Source organism: Papaver somniferum, chromosome 3 (genome assembly GCF_003573695.1).
Source record: "Papaver somniferum cultivar HN1 chromosome 3, ASM357369v1, whole genome shotgun sequence".
NCBI classification, from domain to species: Eukaryota; Viridiplantae; Streptophyta; class Magnoliopsida; order Ranunculales; family Papaveraceae; genus Papaver; species Papaver somniferum.
The window spans coordinates 32,919,447-32,937,074 of record NC_039360.1 but is presented as its reverse complement, the minus strand read 5'-3'; the positions used below and the strand labels follow the sequence as shown (position 1 = coordinate 32,937,074).

General features: G+C 37.7%; 1 long non-coding RNA gene across 2 annotated transcripts; it reads left to right on the top strand.

The window, feature by feature from the left end:
* Nucleotides 1-11,031: 11,031 nt before the first annotated feature.
* LOC113361115 lies at nucleotides 11,032-14,939 on the top strand. 2 transcript variants are annotated; one of them, XR_003364950.1, is made up of 6 exons: nucleotides 11,032-11,123; nucleotides 11,451-11,669; nucleotides 11,774-11,959; nucleotides 12,282-12,381; nucleotides 13,794-13,871; nucleotides 14,656-14,939. It is a non-coding gene; the product is annotated as an uncharacterized LOC113361115 (long non-coding RNA). The 2 variants fall into 2 exon arrangements; XR_003364951.1 differs by lacking the exon at nucleotides 14,656-14,939 and adding an exon at nucleotides 14,363-14,435.
* Nucleotides 14,940-17,628: the final 2,689 nt, after the last annotated feature.

Genomic DNA, 17,628 nt, shown 5'->3' with positions numbered 1-17,628 from the left:
GATTGGCCTTTGCTTGGCTGCAGGAGTAACAAGTCTGCAAAGCAGCAGCAGCAGCAGGAACTGGACTTGGCTTGGCAGGAGAAGAAGTGGCAGCAGCAGCAGGAGCAAGAGCTGCACAGCAAGGCCAACAGCAACAGCAACTGCAGCAGAACTGGCAACAGCAGCTGCTGCACAAGCCAAAGGAAAACAACACAGTGCAAAAACAAGGAACAAAGCAGATTGAACCAAGGCCTAAGGCCAAGGGCAGGGGTGATAAAGAAACTGAAATGAAGGGGACTAGGATCACTAATTCCACCACTAACCTACACCATGTATTCAATGACTACATTCTTGTTCTTGTGATGACATGGGTTAAGAAGGGGTCTGCCCAATGTCTAAGAAGTTTCTCCACTAGAGAAATCATCCCCAATAAGACATTGCTCCAAAGCACTAGTTATCTGACTAAGTATAACTAGTCTAAGGCTCAACATGGTCTGGTTTAGCATGATTGGTGGCTATGTCCACAGAGAGATATTCTAACTACAATGGATACATAGCATCCACTGTGAGAGCAATTTGCAGACTTGCCAAGGTGATTATCTCCTAAACATGTTTAACATTCAAGAGTGCATACTCACATCACACAGGATAGCAAGTTAAGGCTTCCTTAAGACCCTAGCAATTGAAACTAACACATGATATTAACAGTGAATAACATAAGCACATAAGCACATTTAACAGTGAAACATGAAATTGAAAATTAACAGGAATGAAATGGGAATCAAAACATGAAATTAAACAAGCACATAACAAGATACATTTAACAGGATACTAACATGACAGGACATAAGCATAACAGGAATTAAACACAACATGAACTGAAATTTTAGCTGAAATTGATATTTAACAGAAATTAACAGTTAACAGGACATGATAGTCCTGGATGTAGGCTAGTCCAAACATGAGTTCTAACATATACCCAAATCATCTATTTATACTATCAATCAAAAAAAACCCCAAAACAGTGAAATTAGGGTTTGGTGAAAATTGAAATTAGGTTTTACCTAATCACTGATAGCACTCAATAGCTTCGACCCAATCTTCCTTGTCATCTTCTCTTGCTTCCCATACCTCCAATTTATCTATATCATCAACTAATTTCACCAACTCACTCTTAGGGTTCAGTGGTGAGAGAATAGGCGAAATTAGTTGTTTGATAGAGATTAGAACGTGATATAGGTGATGGGTCGAGTGTGTATGATGATTTGAGAAGAGATGGTGGTGGTTGTGGTGATTGAGAAGGAGTTGGTGGCGGAGCAGGTGGTGGTGATGGCTGCAGGGAGATGGTTCTGCAGAGGGGTAAGGTGGAGAAGAAAGTGGCTCGACTGGTTGGGAGAGAAGGGTGTTTGGTTAGGTGGATGGGTTCGGTCGCTAGGGTGTGAGGCGGCTTCATCGAGTTCGATGTTTCGTGAGATGGGCCGCGAGATGCGAAGCTGGTAGGTGAATCAGACGGTGATGCGGAGTGAAGCTTGTAGCGACCGTCAGATTATATGATACAACAAAATCAACGATGCCAGATGGAGTTAGGTGTTGTAGTGTTAGGCGGAGATATCAAACTTTGATGCACAGCAAGGGAGCGACCGTTGGATTCAACTACCATCTAATCTGAAGGCTTGGAATTTCAGCGCTGTGGTGCTTGGCAGAGACTTCAGATTTTGATGCTCTATGAAGGAGCGACCATCGGATGCTTCTGGGAACTGATCTGACGGCTGAGAACGGAGGCGCTTTTGTGTGTAGAAAATGAGGTTGTGCGCACCATTCTTCGCGGCTTCCTTGCGTAATTTCTCCCGGCTTTTCACTACTTTTCTGCTCTTTTCGCTCCGCGACTCATCCGAACTTTATTTATTACCTAAAAATGCAAAATTAATTAATAAAAATATTTATTCTTGAAAACAATGAAAATACAGAATATGGGATAAAATGTAGAATTAATGCACAAAAGATGAGTTAAAATGCCAACAAAAAGGGATAAATATATACAATATTTGGCACTCATCAATAAAGTACCTTACGGAACAACCAACAAAGCTAATAAAAAATTAATCAACTTGGTTGTATCGTGCTCAACATAAGACACATTACGGAGCCTCATAGTATTACCTAAATATGGATCACTGAAGATCAATATTGTGGAATACACAAGGATTCATTCTATCTTCCATCACCATTTGCATAACGATTTTTAATAGACATAATCCTTGAACACAAAAGATTTTAACCTATCTTCCATCAAAGAATTGACAATATAGGCTTAACTTTTGTATATGTCAAAAGTCTATTCATCCTTAAATCAATAAATGAATACCGATCATGAACGACTTTACTTTTGACAAAATATGGGACAACATAGTTCACAGACGTAAACACCAATATCCCATAACAAATTGCAATATAAAAAATCATAAGGATTAAATACTGCAAACCATCATCCTCCAAATATTTTTGAGAATTTAATATCAATAAACCTAAAAAAAGAAGAAGATGAAAAATGTAATAGCTATGTGTAGCCAAAATCATTGCTATTCAAGCACTAGTTATTCTTCCAACTAAACCAAAAAGAAGGAATACTAGGAAACAATATCTTTAAGAAATTCCTTATCATTCCCGAACTCCTTGTCGTCAACAGCCATTGGAATATAAGGTTCGTGGAGGAAGGAGTCAATACCAACAAACCGTCTTGGTTGATGATGTCGAACCAGGGCCTTCTGAATATCCAAAGATCTTAAAATGCAAGCATTTATTTCACTAATATCCTTTCTTACTTCCTTCAACTCATCAAGAATATCGGAAAACTTATGAGAGTTAGAAGGGACATCCCTTGGCTTTCTTGTATTCCTCCTCTTTCTTTTCAAGGAAGGAGTTATTGGAGATTTCTCTTTTTCCTTGATTGATGGCTTAACAATCATATTGACATATTTTGCATCCAAAGACATGATGCTTAGAGAACAGTTATAAACAATTGGTTTTTTGTGAGTGGAATTCATAATCTTATTAAGCAGTCTTAAGATATAAAAGATATCAGAGAGGAAAAACGAATGTAGGGTTCGCAACTTTTAAACAGGTTCGTGGACGCCCAATTCTAAACCCTATAAAGAGTAGAATTATCGATAATAACCCTTTACTTTATTTGATAGACAGGAAAAACAAACCTAAGAAAAAACTTTTCCTAAAGCCTGAGCGGTACACAATCTTATCTCTTTTTGATCAGGCACATGAGACAAGATTTACCAAACAACACAATTAAGTTGAGCTGTGGTGAACCATAATTTGTCCACCATTTTCCTCTTGAGAGGAATCCTCAGACTTCTGTTTATCAAAGCTATTTGACCATACCTTCTTCTCTATTGGTCTTATTTTGTCTTTGGAAATCAACTTCTTAGACGAAGATAAAATCCTACATCCCTCAGCAGTCTTCTGAGCAAGTTTAAGCTTCCTTGCCAATCGATTTGATCTTCGTTGAAGTTTGTTGGCGTGCCTTACTTGATGTTTGTACTTGTAACATCTTGATAGTTCATGACCCTTCTGAGAACAAAACGAGCACGTCAAACTTGGATAGTATTCAGGCATCTATGGTGTGAAAGCAACCAGACACGTAGTAGATCCTGAAACATTACAACCAGAATTTCCAAAGGATGGGTCAATTGATTCTTCTAGTTTGATTGGATTATCTTCTTCACCAAAACCATCAAGGTTGATATATGTATTTCTACAATTATCAAAATTAATGTTTTCACATAGAAGACCAACACTTGATTTCCTATCTTCATCAGAATCATAGATCTCAGACATCTCATCAAGTGTTACAACAAGACCTTTGTTCCCAGTGTATTTTCTACGATTTGGGCACTCGTTTTCAAAATGACCAAAACCTTTACACTTAAGCACTATGGCATATCCTCGTCATCAGCCTCGTCAGCATCCCTGTTTTTAGGAGGGACACGATTGTGAGATTTATCTGACGACCTAGGTTTGTCTCTTGAAAACCGTTTACTTCGCTTCAATTGAAGATCCCTAAACTGTCTTTTGATCAAGGAGACTAATTTATCAATATCTTCATCCGAAAAATCACCCCCAGATTGATCATCCTCAGAGACATAAACACTTTTACTTTTATCAAGTAACTTAGTGTTCTTCTGTGCTTTAAAGGCAACATCCTTTCCGATTTTGGATGTATGCTCATGATCAAAGATCTTTAGCTTTCCAACTAATGTATTTCTGGAAAGATTATCAAGGTTATTTCCCTCAACAATGGCATGCTTCTTAGACTCGTATCTAGATGGCAGCGATCTGAGAATTTTCATCAAAATGTCCTTTTCAGGAATAGTCTTACCCAATGCGAAAGATGCATTAACAATTTCAGACACTTTGTGATTAAACTCATCAAATGTATCTTCATCACGAAGGTTCTCCCAATCAGAATTAAGGTTTTGAAGCCTAGCTTCCTTTTCACTGGAGTTACCTTCAAATACGGTTTATAAGATATCCCAAGCATCTTTAGACCTAGTGCAATTTGACAAATGGTGCTGAAGATTTGGGGTAATGGCATGTATGATGGCATTCAAACCGTCGGAGTTTTTCTTTGCATCAAGTATCTCGGCAGGATTATATTCACCAATATTCTTGGGAACTTTTACATCTCCAACTGCTACAACGGGAGCATCATAGCCATTAACAACATATACCCACGATTGAAAATCACTCGCTTGAAGAAAAGCTCGCATAACAATTTTCCACCATAAGTAATTAGAGCTATCGAAGACTGCTGGTACGTTAATAGAGATAACACCTCTGTCCATAGAGTCAGATTGCTACAAACACAGACTTTTGAGGTCTTGAACGTGTTTGCCTGCTCTGATACCAATTGAAAAAGCGGGGGTCTAACAACACCACCCAATATTTCGCTTAGAAATATGTATGGACAAACTCAAATATACTTTTAAGAGAATCAACAAGACTCAATCAATTAAAAGTATATCAACGAGTTTATATCTCTCTCTTGACTTGATTTCCTCAAACAGAAACTGCGAGTACTAATCAAATACAAGGAATAACTTTGATGGTATCAAAGACCAATATCCAAGGATCAATCAATGACAATCAACAACCAAAGGTTGGATTACTCTAATTGATGATCTAACGCACAACCTGTATTATTTCAATTATAAAGATAAAATAATATAATGCGGAAACTAAAATAACACAGACACCAGAAATTTTGTTAACGAGGAAACCGAAAATGCATAAAAACCTCGGGACCTAGTCCAGATTGAACACACACTGTATTAAGCCGCTACATACACTAGCCTACTCCAAGCTAACTTCGGACTGTAGTTGAACCCCAATCAGTATCCTACTGATCCAAGGTACAGTTGTACTCCCTACGCCCGTGATCCCAGCCGGATACTGCGCACTTGATTCCCTTAGCTAATCTCACCCACAACTAAGAGTTGCTACGACCTAAAATCGCAGGCTTTAACAATAAACAAATCTGTCTCACACAGACAAGTCTATTAAAGGATCAATCTGTCTCCCACAGAAAAACCCTAAAGTTTTTGTTCCGTCTTTTGATAATAATCAAGGTGAACAGGAACCAATTTATAATCCGGTCTTATATTCCCGAAGAACAGCCTAGATAAATCAATCACCTCACAACACTGTTAATCGTATGGTAGCGAAATAAGATGTTGCGGAATCACAAACAATGAGACGAAGATGTTTGTGACTACTTTTTATACTACACCAAATTCCCGGATTAGTAACAAAAATTCGTAACGGCTAAGCAGCCGTTACAAAATTCCCGTTACAAATGGATGTTACAAAAAATATCGTAACAGGCAGAGACCGTTACGAATTTAGTAACAGAATGTTACGATTTTTTTTATAGGCGTGCCAGCTACACGCTTCGTTACACCTTGGTCGTAACACTTGCATTTTGTGCGTGTGCCAACCACACGCGAATGTTTTATTCCCACCCCACCTAAAATGAATTAGATGATGTTTCTTCCCCTCCTTATCCTTAGGTATTTCCTCTCATCTCTCGAATCTCGACCATTCACTCATTTTTCTTCTTCTCTCTTTTCTCTTATTCTCTTCTTCTCTCCGGCGCTTTCTGATTATTGATTATAGGAAAACAGAGAATAAATTTATATAGATAATAATGGTGATGGTGTAATTGTTGATGTACGAAGGAGAAAAAGTTAGAACAGGGTTTTGGTGATAATATCTTCCACACTTCACCTGTGGAGATTAATGTCTTATTTATATATGAGATTGTTACAGAGATAGAGATTTAAAGACGGTAAAATAGCTAACTAGAATTGAACGAGATACACGCAGTCACTGCTTATGGTTAGCTAGTCTTGAGGATGACTGAGCTTAACGCATACTCTAGGCTGACTGAGTTAGTTTCTTAACACCTCCCCTCAAGTTGTACGTGAGCTGACGAATGTGCAACTTGGCTCATAAAAGATGAAATTTTGGCGCAGAAAGGCCCTTGGTAAAAATGTCTGCCAGCTGATCCCTTGAGCTGATGAATCTAACCAGCAACTGTTTCATAACGACTCTTTCACGAACAAAATGGTAATCAATCTCTATATGTTTTGTACGGGCATGGAAAACTGGATTGGATGCCAGGTAAGTTGCACCTAGGTTATCACACCAAAGAAAGGGTGGTGCAATGGTGATGCCTAGTTCTTGAAGCAAAGATTGAATCCAGAGAATTTCTGATGTTGCAATCGCCATACCACGATACTCAGCCTCAGTACTAAACTTGGAGACTGTCTTCTGCTTTCTAGCACTCCATGAAATAAGATTTCCACCAAAGAAAATACAATAACCACTCGTTGAACGACGATCATCCAGACTGCCGGCCCAATCAGCATCAGAATACGCATGTAAGGAGAAATCACATGAGGCACTAAGATGAAGCCCATAGTCTATGATAGTTTTCAGATATCTGATAATCCGTTTGACAAGTTCCCAGTGCTCAATATAAGGGTCATGCATATACTGACACACCTTATTGACAGTAATAGAAATGTCATGTCTAGTAAGATGTAAGTACTGCAGCGCACCTACAACGCTACGATAGAAAGAAGGATCCTTGAATCTCTCACTGCCTCCTTTTTGAATTTTCTCATTCGCAGCTAGAGGTGTAGACACAGGTTTCACACCATCCATTTTTGTACGTTTCAAAAGATCAGTAACATACTTTCTCTGAGTTAGAACCAGCGCAGTGTCACTCTTGATGACTTCTACACCCAAAAAGAAAGATAAATCTCCCATATCCTTCAGAGCAAACTTTGAACCAAGAGACTCAATTAATTGCTGAATCTTTGAGGCATTAGATCCCGTGACAATAATGTCATCCACATAAATGAGAACATAGGTCACATAATCAGGAGTTTTCAGAATAAACAAAGAACTATCTGATATAGAACCTGTGAAACCAAGCTTAACCAGATAGCCACTCATCCTAGAAAACCAAGCACGTGGGGCTTGTTTGAGGCCATATAAAGATTTATGCAGCTTACATACATGATTTGGATAGTTTGGATCAACATACCCAGCAGGCTGCTTCATGTAGACTTCTTCCTCCAAGTTTCCATGCAGGAACGCATTTTCAACATCCAATTGCTTCAAAGGCCAACAGTGCATCACAACAATAGATAATACAAGACATATAGTACAAGGTTTTATAACGGGGATGAATGTCTCACCATAATCAATTCCAGCTTGTTGGTTGAACCCTTTGGCTGCCAGACGTGCTTTATGCTGACTTATGCTTCCATCAGGATTTTGTTTAACACGAAAGACCCACTTTGAACCTACAACATTCATTCCTTCTTGAAAAGGCACCAATGAGTAAGTACCATTTCGAATTAGTGCATTAATATGAACATCCATTGCCCTTCTCCACTGAGGAAGCTTGCAGGCTATAGAGTAGCAAGTTGGATCCATGAAATCCTCTTCCATAAGAGGATGCTTTGTGGTAGTCATACAAAGCTTCTGAATGGGCTTTGTAATGCCAGACTTAGCTCTTGTCATCATAGGGTGGACCACAACAGCCGGTTCATTAGGAACCCTAGTTGAATCAGCACTCGTGTTAGATAACACAGAATCAGATGTAGAAACAGGTTCCATGTCATTCAATATCGGTGCAGGGGTGCTATTTATATCATAAGAATCTGAAGCATAAGATGCAGCTGGTGATGGAGCATGAACCTCTTGTGCAAATTGATCATTATCCTGATGTACTGGAGACACACCTTGTTTAAAAGTATGAGAAAGTAAAACACCAGTGCTGGACGGTACATTACCTGAACAAGACAAAAGAGGCAGGCGCTGCCGAGGAGACTGGAATGGAAATGATCTTTCTTCAAACCTAACATGACGTGATATATATAGCCTGTTTGTTTCTCTATGCAAACATAAATAACCTTTATGGGCACTGGTATATCCTATGAAGACACAGGGAAGAGACCTTGGTTCAAGTTTATTAGCATTATATGGCCGAAGGCAAGGATAAGCAAGGCAACCAAAAACTCGCAACAAAGAGTAGTCTGGACTTTTTAGAAAAAAGAATCTCTAGTGGAGTTTTTGACTCTGAGTTGGACTTTGGAAGCCTATTGATCAAAAAAGAGGCTGTTGTAAAGGCATCAGCCCAGAAGGAACGAGGCATGTGTGCATGAAATAAAAGAGCCAGACCAGACTCAGTTACATGACGTATTCTACGTTCTGCCAGGCCATTTTGAGGAGACGTATGTGGACACGAAAATCTATGTTGAATTCCTGAATCATTGAGATAAGAAGTGAATTTCTTAAATTCTAAGGCATTGTCTGGCTGAAATATTTTGATTTTATGGTCAGTTAGATTTTCAACCTGTTTCCGAAACATAATGAAAGTCTTAAGAGCATCTGACTTTTGCACAAGTGGAAAAACCCAGGTATAATGAGAAAAGACATCCATTATCAAAAGCAAATAACGAAAACCAGTTCTTGACAAGTGAGGTGAGACCCAAATGTCAGAAACAACCAAGCTCAAGGGCTTGTTATAAACAGTCGTACTGAGTGAGAAAGACAATTTCTTGCTCTTACTGATGTGGCAAGAGTGACAATAATCAAAGGTTTTATTAGCAACAGGAAGGGAAAATTGATGGCATATTCTTGAGACTGTGCACAACATGGGATGAACTAATCTCTGGTGCCACAACGGTAAACTAGAAGCGACGTTTGCCTGTGGTTTTATTGGATGATCCAGCTCACTGACTCCATCTAGGACATACAGACCATTTCTTTCAAGTCCTCTCAGCAGCGGTAGCCCCGAGTGCTTGTCCTTCACAACAAAAAAACATTTGTGAAACTCAAAGAAAACTGCATTGTCTTTACAGAATTTAGACACTGACAGTATATTACACTTGATTTCAGGTACATGATAAACATTATTCAAGCAAAAATATCTGGAATTTTTGGTAAAGGAACTGTTACCAATATGAGAAATAGTCAATGAATTACCATTACCCACTTGCACCTGTTCGGTGTCATCATACTCATGAGGTATTGTCAGATTACTCATATTTGCAGTCAGATGATTGGTAGCTCCTGTGTCTGTGACCCACTTTATGGCTTGGTGTCCACCAGGTAGAGCTATGTAAGCAGCTGGTTGGCGTTGCTGATTGTTGTTAGGTTTCTCATAACGAAACCAACATCTATCCGCAAGATGATTCCTTTTCTTGCAGATTTGGCACTTGGGTCCTGTGCCTGTATCATTTTGTGACTGCTGCTGGTTATTGCGCTGTGAAGGATAGTTGTTGTTGTTATTGTTGTTGTTGTTTCTCCTGAAATTCATATTTGTATGCTGCTGATACTGAGATCCTGGACCTGCATATCTCCTTTGGTCCTGTCTGTTGCTTGATGTTGCTGTGGTAGACACAGCTACATTGGCTAATGGTGACTGAATCAAGGCTAGTTGTTGCTCTAGCCTCATATCAAATGTTAAAAGATGAGAGTAAAAGAGATCAATGTCCATACCCTCAATGGTAGTGAGAGCAGTGACAATTGGATCATAGCTTTGATTTAAGACATTGCAGATGGCTTGCTTCTTTTCATCACCAGATACTGTATAACCTGATTCTGCTAATTGAGCAAACAGAGCTTTAACATCAGTCAAATAAGATTTCAGAGTCTTATTACCTTTTGAGAGGTTATGAAACTGTTTCTTCAGGTTCATTTGATGAACAAATGTTTTGGGTGCATATTCTGATTCCAACTTGTCCCATATTTCTTTAGCCGTGTCAAGTCTTGCCACTGTGCTTAACACTTCGGGTTGCGATGTTGAATTCAGCCATCCAACTATTAGGGAGTCCTGTGATTCATAAGCAGTAAAACTAGGATTTATGGTTACACCGTCTGGTAGTGTTTTTGATGGTTTTTGTTTTGTTCCATCTATGAAACCTGTGAGATCATGACCCTTAAGAATGGGTTTAAACTGAGCTTTCGATAGCAGATGATTTGTTTCGGTATGTTTCAAGGTTACTAGATGGTGAATTTGCACCTGACGAAGGGTGTTTGTAGTGTCTGCCATTGATTGATCAGAGTTGTATTTGGTGGTTTACTCGGTTTTGTGTGTTTTTTGTTTTTTGTTTTTTTTTGATATGCGGAAGGGTGGCTTGGATCAAAAAGCTGATACCAAATTAGATCAGGGTTTTGGTGATAATATCTTCCACACTTCACCTGTGGAGATTAATGTCTTATTTATATATGAAATTGTTACAGAGATAGAGATTTAAAGACGGTAAAATAGCTAACTAGAATTGAACAAGATACACGCAGTCACTGCTTATGGTTAGCTAGTCTTGAGGATGACTGAGCTGAACGCATACAATAGGCTGACTGAGTTAGTTGCTTAACAGAACAAGTAGGCGTTTTAGTTTCTCTGTCTGAGGTGATGAATCATGGAGAGAGGGTTAGGGTTAGGGTTTATTCTTGAGGTGAAGAAATCATGAGAAGATGATGGATCTGTTGAGATCCACGGTGATTCATGGTGGTGCTGTTAAATCAAATGTTGATTCAACTCAGCAGAAATGGTAAGTTTATTTAGGGTTTCTCTAATGGTAAGTTGATTTAGGATGATTTGGCTCTTAATTTTTCTAGGTATTCTTAATCTCATCTCTTTTAATGATTTCGATTCTCAGATTTGTATTTTAAAGATCTATTGAACATAATTGTGTTTTATTTTTTTTTTATTTTCAGTATATAATCGTAGTCCTAACAAGCTGAATTTGGGTGTTGGTGCTTATATAACTGAGATTTGTCTAGGGTTTTAATTCTGTATTCAATTTTGATCACCTTTTCATTTTTTTTTTCTGATGAAAACTGCTCTTATTGGGTTGTTCTTGTTTTTATCGTTACAGGAGGGGAAACCCCTTGTTCTGAATGTAGTGAGGAAAGCAGAACAATTGCTTGTGAATGTGGTGTTAGAGTAATTCAATATCTCTGGTAAAACTAACTTTCTCAAGTAGTAAGAAGGAAGAATGATTTTACAGCTTTATAGGATAAACTGAATTGCGCACATCAAGTTTCAATGTCCTGTTATTGGTAAACTTTTTGCTGTTGAAGAAAGCTCTGTTCAGGTTTGTCCATTTAACCCTTCTTTTTTAGGGGTTTTTGTTTTGCTTACTTATGTACTGAATTTGCCAACTAATAAGCTAAACTTACTGAGATGGTGGAACTTCAGATTGGTCTTAAGAAGTATGACCCTCAAAAGGACATTCAGTGGTTCAGTGTAGTTGCCACATATTCCCCGCCTGAAGATGAAATTTTACAGGATTGGATATGACAAAGGCATACATGCTTGATACACAAGAGGCAGTGGAGTCAAAATTCAAAAAATGGGAAAAGACTGCTCCTTTTGGTTGGGATGGTAAGCTTCTAATATCAAAATACTTGTTTCTATAATATGTGTAAGCATACTATATATACTGTTAGGATTCAGGGAATGAGCAGATGATGGTCCAAGATGATGCTCTAACCTGATAGGTATGCAATATCTTTAGTCCAAACTAAATATTCAAGGAACGGCACCATGTTTACGTTGATATGGTTTTGCTTCTTTCTCTATTACTATCTTTTGTCCTTTGTACATCTGAAAGTTAGTGATTTATATCATACCACGTATGTAGTCTCTGATTCTGCGAAGCTGTTTGTATCACTAATTTGCTCATCAAAGTTTCTTGAATTTTCAGCGCGCGACATGGGATTTTGATGGCCATATGATATTACTTGCTTTCTCCTAATCAGTAGAATTGGGCTCTATGCACTTTGTGTCGAGGCTTCTGACATTGGGTACAACTTCTTGCCTCCCTTTGAATATTCTCCATGAAATTATTTTACACATGAGCATCATATTGACATGAGTTTCGTTTCTAGAGATTTTAATCGCTGGAGTTCAACCCTATAGAAAACAATTCCCCCCATGGGATTGCAATGATCACTACTATTAGAAATGGCTCTGAACAGTTCACTCACGTTGTCTGCTTTGTTTTCGTTTACTACTTCGTGCCTGCAATGTAACTGAACGATGAGTCCCATTGATTCTAGACAAATCTAGGAACTGCACTAGGAAGGGGTTCATAGATTTCAAGCACTTGAATATAGTACACTGGCTAGTTTTGGTCATGCCATGACCATCTTTAAAAAAAAAATGCTAGATTCTCCCTTAATTAGTCTTTTTCAAATCTTTCTATGTTGCAGCTTCTAACAAATTTGTTTAAGTTCCAATAAAGGAAGATACAAGAATACGAAGGGATATTATAGGAATGAGAATGAGTCTTTAATTAACTTCGATGGTGTATATCAGTTTCCAAGGAAAGTTAGACTGTCTAGTCTAGGCAGAGGGGATTTAGTTGTTTCATACCCAAGTCTCTCACCATATTAATCTCTTGCCATGTCAATACTCAGTGGTAATGTAATGTACATAAAGCTCCAAAATTTAAACTTATGCAACGAATAAGCTTTGTAAAGCTACAATATGAGTCGAGTATAAACTACATAAAGCTCTAAAGATCGGAGCCTGACCACAAATTAAGTCAGGGAATGAATTTAGTTACTTTAAGTAATTTTGTCTTCTCTTCAACACCTCAAATTAGTACTACTTTCAGACTTGCTGTTTTGGTAACTGACAGTAGGCTGTGATCCTAGTGACTATCTGGAGCTTATTTTATGACATTTATATGTGCTTTACGCTTTCCGTTTGAGCTTTGAATGAAGCCCTATGAAGAGAAGTCCACCCATTTTGATCTCGACTGTTAACTAACACTCCTTTTTTCAATACAACTTCTCAATCCGTAAACATCGCTTAACCTAAGCAAATCAAGTAAATGAGAATGCCCGTTGTTATATATCAGAATTAGGTCATAATGATGTTTTTCTCTTACTATGTTTCAACTTGGCATCTTCTATGAGCTTACCGTTTATTATTGTGCATCTTCATATATGAGAATGTGTTTTTTTATCGAGTAGTTCGACTTTTCCATGTATTAGACTAGTAGATTTTAGTTCATTTTTCTTAGCCAGTCAATTAAATGCTGCCTTTTGGTCTTCTGCCCAATGTTTTGCTCTGTGAAACCATTTTATGAACTTGACTGATGTCTTGCACTTTCATGCAATTATTTGCTGCTTATCATTTTTATCTACTTGGTCAATTAGTTTACCACGAAAGATAAGACCTCTTATTATTAACCAATCTTTGTTGGCAGGGTGGCAAGACTAAGGAAGAGGAATTCAACACAGGACCCCCTTCTGTTCTTATGATGAGTGTCAAAAATAACACTCAGGTAAGATTTGTCTTGGCAGATTTTGTTGAACAGAAATTATTGCAAAACTTTCAAATTTAGGTGAAAGATTATGGGTATGAATTGCACTTCGAAGAATATTCTACGTTGATTTCTTTCCATGTATATGCACGATTATTCCTTGTCCTATCCCTGAGCATTTTTCGTCCTTATATATAGTGGTACATCCCAACTTGGTCAAATATTAAAATGTCAACATACCTCTTTTGCCTGCCATGTTTCTATGATTTCAGTTGCCTGCCATGTTTTTCGCCTTAGAATCGATTAGACTCTTTTGTTCTCTTCCTGTGTAATATCTTTATATTTCTCTGGCTGCTAATGTGCTCATGCTTCTGCTTAGATGTATGTTTGTCTTCTGTGATGTTTGAGGTTCAATGGTTTAGGATGGTTAAAATAAATATGTTATATTGCCTTGTTTGATTGTTTGGTACTGTCCGAATATGAGATGATTGCTTGCAGTACATGAAAATCAGGTCAAATGAGAGAATGAAGACATGTTAGTGTTCATAGGAGATTTCTTGCAGTTCTTGCTGACCTCAATTCCTTCCTTTAGAGTATGTATGCAGAGCCATGTTCTTGTCTTTGTTAAACTTTAGAGTATCTTATTTAAAGTCTTCATTCTCTTCATCTTTTTGTTTGTTAAAATTGGTTTCATAAGTCAGGATATTCGGATAGGGATAGTGCATCCAAAACTATCCACTCTCAGCATTGCTTCATGCATGTCTTTGCTTACCCGTAGCTTACATGTTTCTTTTGACACTTGCAGGCACTTAAAGAAGAAATGCTCTTGTCTGGTCTTAAAGAAAGCAGCTGAGGGCGAACAAAGATAAGCCTATCCACTCTCATGGTATGCTTAGTTATAAAATATGTTCATGATATTTGTGATACAGAGAATTTGTATTCCCTTAGGACATAGGAATGAACTTGTAATGATATAAGTGAGAATGAGCTCAACTTGTGAAGTTTTTATCTTTATCTATTCCCTTAGAATTTTTTTGATACTTCAAAAATTTGTATTCTTTTTTGATATAATATGGGTGAACATTTGATATAAATTGAATGGAATATTGTTGAATATGGATGATGAATGGATTGAAAGGTGTATGCTGGTTCCATTGGAATTCTGGCTCTTTTCCGGCAGAAAAGAATTGCCGGTCATATTGACCTGGTCAAAATTGGTCATTATTGTCTATTTTGACCTGGTCAATATTGGCTATCAGTAATTCTTCTGCTGTTACAAAATTTTCGTAACTGCTGTCAGCTGTTACGATTCGCCACGTAGTAACGGCTTGAACCTGTTACAAATACTGTTACAAACCAAAAATCGTAATGGCCCCGCTGCCGTTACAAAAACAATATAACACCCTTTTTTGAAACAGGCAAGAGCCGTTACAACCCATTTTAGTAACGTTCATTTCTGTTTCTAATCCCAGAATTTGGTGTAGTGATATCTTGCCTATCGGAGATATTAATCTCAAGCCAATCAATCTTATTGTACTCGTACGATAGAAAATGCAAGATCAAGTCACACAACTACGATAAAATTATATTGGGTCTGGCTTCACAATCCCAATGAAATCTTTAAGTCGTTAACCTAGTTTTAGAAGAAGAAAACCAAAGATTAAAGGAGAAACGACTCTAGCACGCAAACTAGTATCACATGTGAGGTGTGGGGATTAGTTTTGCAGAGTTGCTAAATGTCCCCTTATATAGTCTTTCAAATCAGGGTTTCGCCTTGGTCATAAAACAAACAATATCCACCGTTAGATGAAAACCTGATTTAGATTCAAGCTAATATTTGTCAACCGTTAGATCGAAAACTTAGCTTGTTGCACACAAATGAAATGTACGCTTCTAGGTTTGTTAACCGTACCCAAACGTGTACATTGTTGGTTCAACGATATTTAACCAAAAGGTTAGTCATATGAGCATTTCATACCAACCATATTATTCTTCACCATAACTAGTTCAAGTGACTCAAATGAACTAGTTAGAGAGTTGTTCAATTGCAAGGAAATCTTATGTACCACACAAGACACAATTGAAGCAAAGATGACATGATTCACTTGAATCGCTTCATGAACTTTATAGCCACGGTTTTCAATTTTCATTCCCTAGTCTTTATAAGTTTAAGTTCATAAATCATATTCAGATATATAACCTTCTTAAGTTCGCACACTAGGTTCGCGGACTTAAGCAACCGGGAAGAGTTTAAAAACTCCAGCAGAAAATATCGGCAAAGACTTTCCGCCGGTTCGCGGACTAGGTTCGCGGACTGGTACCCACGTAACAAGTTTGTCAACTACAGCAGAATTTCTCGGGATGAGAAGTTCGACAGTTCGCGGACTTGGGAACAAGCCATTCTTCCGGTTTCTCTTGATCAACAAAGTTCGCAAACTTTGGTTCAAGGAATAGGACTTATGCACATATGTGTTTCCACAACAATACTTATGTCCATCATTGGTTGTAATCTAAACTCTCATTCCAACCATTGAAACATTCTTAGAGGACGTTATATAGTTGTTACACCATTTCTCATCAAAGCAATTTTCAAAGTGATTGAAACATATCATGAATTTTGTCACTAGGTAAAGATAAACATTTTCGAAGCGAAACGCTTACCAACACGTATTTCGAGATATAAATAGGCGAAGTATACTCGGATCGAAATATCAAATGTGTATAGTCTAAGTCTATATATAGCATACGAATTTCTGTCTCAAGAAGTAGGAGATAGAGTAGATAGACTTTTGAGTGACAGATAAGTTCAAGTCTTCACATACCTTTTTTTCGAGAAGTTCCACCGGTTCCTTGAGTAGTTCTTCTTCTTGTATGATGAATCGCCATGAAGTCCCTGTGCTCAACTACACTTTCTATCCTAGTACGAGACTTAGCTATAGTACACTAGAAACCAAGACTTATAGTTTTCATCACTAACATTGACAAACATACTTGAGATAGCAACACATGAGAGTTCGACCGAGCAATGCTCTAACAATATCCCCCTTTGTCAATTTTAGTGACAGAATTATCAATACACATGGAATACAAAAAAGATAAAGAAACTTTAGTAGCTCATGTTCCACATGTCTAATCTTTAACATTCCTAGAAATCTTCGTCACTTCCAAGTACTCCAATGATCCCAAAGGTTGTAAGTTTAGCATCACTATTGTTGAAGATCCGAAGCTATAACATTGAGAAAGCATCAGTCTCGATCGTTGTTGTACAATGTCATAGTATTATTACACAGTGTCAAAGTCCAATTGTATCACAACTTCAACAATAATACTATGGTGATATGTATCACTCCCCCTTAGTCAATACTACATCTCACATGGAAACCACTCCCCCTTACACAATGATCCCAAAACCATATGTATTTGTAGTGTGAACTACATATTAATTCTCCCCCTTTTTGTCAATAAAATTGGCAAAGGTACAAGAACGGGATCATAATGAAATTTCCGTAAGAGACATTTCATGACTAAAAGAAAAAATACATACCATCTAATTTAGATGCAATCATATAGCAGAAGCTAATAACATTCATCAAGGAGTTTAAAAGATATAAGATAACCCCTTTAAAATTTCACAGCCGCACACCCCTCAAGATATGACCACTAAGTACAAGTTCAAAAGAACTCTCCCCAATTTGATGTCATTCCCAAGGGAACAACAAGAGCGACCTTAATTTCAAAAGAAAAGAAGGATTTTTATTGGACACTAAAAACCATGAGA